Here is a 6,000-nt window from a genome sequence, read left to right as displayed (position 1 = left end):
AATGAAGAAATTCTCAACCTTCACCAAAATAAAGAAATGCACAGCCCCAGCTGTTGCTGTGTGAGCTGCTGGCTACATTAATTACCCCTCAAATTTCATCATAGTCTCATGGAATATCTTCTTTCTTTTTTAAAGATTTTCTTTATGGGACAATTTTGAAGTCTTTGTTGAATTTGTTACAATATTGCTTCTGTTTTATGTTTTGTTTTTTGGCCATGAGGCATGTGGGATCTTAGCTCCCCAACCAGGGATGGAACCCACACCCCCTGCTTTGGAAGATGAAATGCCAACCACCGGACTTCCAAGGACGTTATTATTGAATATTTTCTTATCTAAAGATTATATTGTAAGGTTAAACCCCACCAACTTGAATAAAAGTCGGAGGAAAGAGGAAGAAAAGGGAGAAATAGCATACACACATAAACATGTAACAGGCAAAGAGGAAATGCACAAAGCCATCACATTTCAGTAGTTGTCCATAGGCCATAGTTGACAACTATGGCTTCCTACCTTCCTCTTTGTTGCGTATTTCCCTTGATCTCAGCCAGAAGTTGGTCAGTTTATTAACTGGAGGAGTGACCCAAACTTTCATTCAGAACAGTGAGTCCTCAATCATCCTGCCTTTTGGTGGTTGTAATGGGTTTCCACTAACCTTTGCTATTGGTCACAGAGCTAGTAAGGGGCAGCTTAGAAAATCCTCCTGCCATAGTTGTTCTTGCCTTCAGTGTGTTGCAGCCACTCAATTTCCCTTTGGTAACTGGGATTAATCACTCCAGCTAGTAGAATAACTCCTTATTTTTGGCATGTTGCCTCAGTGATATAAAGAGCCCCAAATGACCAGGTGGCAATCCTCTCTTCAAATCCAATGGAACTACCATTGTGTCTCCTGATGAAAGCACTCCTCTCTTCACAGCTAAGACCACCACATCAGCAAAGCTCAAAGTTGCCAGGATGGGAAGCAAAGATTCTATATTGTTAGATGTAATAGTGAGAGGAGTTGCCCCATTTCTACTCTTGCTCCCAGATCTATGCATTCTGGCTGTGGGGGAAATAATGCTGTCCAATGGTCTCTGATTTAAAGCCTATACCCTTCCTTGTGAAACAGAACTCCCTCTTTTCAGAGTGTTGTGTCCTATGGGTTATGTGGTACATGCAAACTAAGTGCGTATGGGTTATGTGGTAAGTTTGATTAATTTATGGGCATAAACTCACTGCTGCACTTCCTCTTCTATGAAATCAGTTCCTTAATCAGACTCAATACTCTGCAGAATGCCATAATAGTGGATAAGGATTTCTGTGAGTTCATAGATGGTGATGCTGGCAAAAAGTTTAAGAGCAGGAAGTACAAATCCATGGGTTCACCGGTGGCTCAGCAGTAAAGAATCCACCTGCAATGCAGGAGACTTGTGGGAGACCTGGGATCGATCCCTGAGTTGGGAAGATCCTCTGGAGTAAGAAATGGCAATCCACTCCAGTATACTTGTATATTTGCCTGGGGAAATCCCATGGACAGAGGAGCCTGGTGGGCTACAGCCCATGGGGTCACATACAGTCAGACACAACTGAGTGACTAAACAATACAAATCCATACCCAGAAGGTGTCTTTTTTTCAGTGCAAATAACTTTCTGCCCACTTTATGATGGTCAATATAATCAACCTACTACCCGTCAGCTGACTGGCCTGGCCCCCTGAGGCATAGAGGCACCAACTCCGTTAGTGGCTGTTTTTTTGTTTTGTTTTGTTTTGTTTTAATTATTTTTGGCTGTTCTGCGTCTTTGTTGCTGTGTGCAGGCTTTCTCTACTTGCAGTGAGCTGAGGCTACACTCTCATGGCAGTGTGTGGGCTTCTCATTGCGGTAGCTTTTCTTGCTCTGTGGTAGCAGAGCAAGGGCTCTAGGGTGCCCGAGCTGCAGTAGTTGTGTGACTTAGCAGCCCTGCAGCATGCAGGATCTTAGTTCCCTGATCAGGGATCGAACCCACCATGTCCCCTGCATTGGCAGGCAGATTCTTAATAACAGGACAACCAGGGAATCCCAGTGGCTGAGTTTTAATGAAAGTTCCTGCTCCTGGTAGATTAGGCTCTCAGCAGAAGCATTAGCCAGATCAGCCTTGGTAAAGAGAAATCCAGCCTGTCGAGCCCCTGCATGGTGTCCGTCCTCCACCATAACCAGTATTCTTCATGGCCCCAGTGGTAAGTACTAGCATGGCTGGCAGAAGAGGCTAACTGACATCCACAGAGCATGTCATTTATCCCACTTGATTATTAGGCGCCTCCATGTAGTAAATGTTATGGTGAACACTTCTATGGGCCACAGATACCTTCATTATTTGTGCCCATCTAGAGAGGATTCGGAGAAGGCAATGGCACCCCCCTCTAGTACTTTTGCCTGGAAAATCCCATGGACGGAGGAGCCTGGCTGCAGTCCATGGGGTCGCTAGAGTCGGACACGACTGAGCGACTTCACTTTCACTTTTCACTTTCAAGCATTGGAGAAGGAAATGGCAACCCACTCCAGTATTCTTGCCTGGAGAATCCCATGGACAGAGGAGCCTGGCGGGCTACAGTCCATGGGGTCGCAAAGAGTCAGACAAGACAGTGACTTCACACACACACACACACACAGAGAATTCAGGATGTTAAATTAAAAAAAAAAGAAAATAGAGAAATAAGAGCAGGAAATGAGATGATAATGAAAGATAGTAAGTTCAGTTTGGGGTATGCTAAGTTAGACTCCTGTAGGGCTTACAGGTAGAAAAGGGTGCTTCTGGAACTCGAGAGATCCTGGGATATACAAATTTGGCTGCCTGTGATGTAGAGGTAATAGCAGAAACCACATTGGTAATGAAAATAATTGGGGATAGTGTTAAATTTGAATAATTTGAGGACAGAACTTGGCAGAACATCTGGGGCGCACTGTCAAAGAGAAGCACTGAAAAGGAGAGGCCAAGTGAAGAAGCCTGGGGAGACAGCAGTCCCAGGAAGGCAGAGGAGAAAGTGTTCCCCAAAGCAGGAGTCATCAACAACTGTTACATATTATGGAGAGAGGAAGAGAAAAAAAGACACAGGCAGTAAAATTCCATCTGATTTGGCAAACAGGAAATCACTGATATCAGTAAAGAAAATAGTTTCAGGGGAGTTGTGGGAACAGAAGACAGATTCACAAAAAGGTTCACAAATGAATACAAGGCAAAGTAGCCAAATTAGAGAATGCTGCTCATTTACTCAATTATAAGCTACAGAATGAGGTAGAAAATAGCTCTATATAGCATTTCTATATTAGAATTTAAAAGAGGACAGAATTTTGAGGAGTCTTTCAGATGAGAAAGCTTGAACATCTTACAAAATGTAAGGGAAAATGCTTCTACGCAAGAGGTTGTGGAGCCAAAGGAGAGTTTATGAGTAAGCAATATCCTACAAGAAGGTTGGGATCAATAATTCAATCTCTAAGATCAAAGCGGTGGGGTAGGAATGGAAGGGGAGAAAAACAAAGGTGTATTTGTAGAAGGTAGAAAAGGAAGTTGAGCTAGTTATCTTCCCTCAATTTGACTTTCAGATTACAAAGCAAAATCTTCTGATGACAGGAAAGTTTGAGTTGAACAGAACTGAAGAAAAATTACAATTTTAAAAGAGCAATAATGAAGAATGGAGAGGGAAAACAAGAGAGATATCTAATCGCTCAAATTTCATTTCATTCTTGAAGAGTTCTCTGTCTGTTCCCCTGAGAATAAATACATTATGAATAACGTACTTCTTTAGCAATTAAAGTTAGAAGTTTCTTTTTAAACCCCCTACTCTACAGCTCTTACATGGCACTTGTCATTTTTTGTTATACAGTAATTCATCTTTTCACATGTGCTTCAAGAATTAACTTGTAATTCTTTAAAAAAAGGAATGCTGTTTCTTTGTATGTCTCCTAGCATCTAAATACTAAAGTGGGTACATATTAACCCAGTGTTTTAGTAACCATCTCTGTACAACAAACCATCCTGAACACACTGAGGTAAAAACAACAATTTTTTCTAATTACTATCTCTCAAGGTTCTGAGAGTCAATGAGTGGCTTGGGGATCTCTCCCGGGGTTGCCGCAGGAAACGTCTGGGGCAGTCTCCCAAGTGTCTGGAAGATGATGTTGGCTATTGGTTGGGACCCTGCCAGGGTAATGGCCAGAATACACATACACAGCTTCTCCAAGTGGCTTGAGCTTCCTCAGGAGATGGTGGCTGGGTTCCAAGAGGAAGTGTCCTGAGAAAGAGAGCCAGGGAGGTGCTGTATCCCCTTTCATGGCCTAGCCTTGAAGTCACACAGTATTACTCTGCCACATCCTATTTATTAGTATTAAGTCACTAAGGCCAGCCTATATTCAGATGAGAGGAATTTAGACTCCACTTCTTTTTACTTACTTATTTATATTTATTTTTGGCTGCTCTGTGTGCAGAGCTCAGGCTCTAGGGCATGTGAGCTGCAGTAGTTGGGCCTCATGAGCTCAAGGGCTCTAGAACGCAGGATCAGTAGCTGTGGTGCACGGGCTTAGTTGCCCCAAAGCATGTAGAAATTTCGAGGACCAGGGATCGAAACTGTGTCCCGTGCATTGGCAAGAGGATTCTTTTTTTTTAATATTGTGACAAAGCTAGGCTGCTCTTTTTCCCAACCTGTGACTGAAGTTCCTAACCCATCTTGTCTCAGGCCCGGACTCCCTTGGAATGGCTGAGAATAAATCCCTGCATCTTTTCTAAGTCAGTTTTCCCAACATACTCCATGTCATTGGTAAGAAAAATGACAAGAGGCACTGAGCTTCGCCTTCCTGTCCGAACTTGAGCCCAGTCCTTCCTAGGACCGACAGGAGGATTCTTAACCACTGAACCACCAAGAACTCTCTAGACTCCACTTCTTGATGACAGGAGTATCAAAGAATATGCATACATACATATAGTAAGTGTTAATTAGATGCTCATTTAAGCATTCAAGGGCTTCCCTGCTGGCTCAGATGGTAAAGGATCTACCTGCAAGGCAGGAGACCAGGGTTTGATCCCTCGGTCAGGAAGACCCCTTGAAGAAGGGAATGGCTAACCACTCTAGTATTCTTGCCTGGAGAACTCTATGGACAGAGGAGCCTGGCAGGCTACAGTCCATGGGGTCACAAAGAGTTGGACAGGACTGAGTGACTAACACTCTCACACTTTAAGCATTAAAATATGAGAATGAGAGTGGTGTAGTCTTAAAAGTCTAAATTCACCCATAAAATACGCTACCCATGCTCTCAGTTCTACAAATGACTGTTCACAATCATTTTATAATCTCCTTTTTAGGAGATAAAACTGAGCTATTCAGTAGAAGGTGTAGATCAGTGTTTCTCCTACTTACATGCATGTGTGTGTATTACCTGGGGATCAGGTAAAATGCAGACTCTGCTTCAGTAGGTCCAGAGTAGGGTCTGACATTCTGCATTTCTAGGGAGCTCCAGAGTGATGCTGTAGCTCCAAAGATCACCTACTGAATAGAAGATCAGTAGAAAAGTAGTAGCAAAAGTGGCTGCCTGGCTCCTGTGATCTCTCCCTTCTCTAGGAAGAATGGTCAGAGGCGGGGCTTTGCGGCCAGAGGTCCCTGTGTTTACAGGACCTTGACTCTCCAGTTAGCTGAATCCTTGATGCCACAATGTTAATCAGATCTTTCCCAAGACTATTAGGACTATAAATAAAGAAAAGGAGTAACTTTATTCTCTTCTGTGGTAAAGCATAGTTCGTGGGGCTCTGGAGTCACCAGCCATGTGAGAAAACCAGAAAGGAAACAGGCTGCGAAGAGAATCCAGGAACATGGCAGTCCTTGATGAGGCTCACACCAGAGCCCCTCCTCACAAGCTTGTGCGATAGCCTTATATCCCTCCAGCAAATTCCCCTTTCAGCCTGTAATTTGTTCTAGTTGGTTTTCCCTCATTTGAAACTTTAAAAATTATAAACTGGGTGTGGGGAGAAGAGGAGGTCTTCTCCTGGAAATGCAGTGGC

The sequence above is a fragment of the Bos taurus genome, chromosome 3 (genome assembly GCF_002263795.3).
Source record: "Bos taurus isolate L1 Dominette 01449 registration number 42190680 breed Hereford chromosome 3, ARS-UCD2.0, whole genome shotgun sequence".
Classification (NCBI taxonomy): Eukaryota; Metazoa; Chordata; class Mammalia; order Artiodactyla; family Bovidae; genus Bos; species Bos taurus.
The sequence above is the reverse complement of the archived record's forward strand: the minus strand, read 5'-3'. Positions refer to the sequence as shown.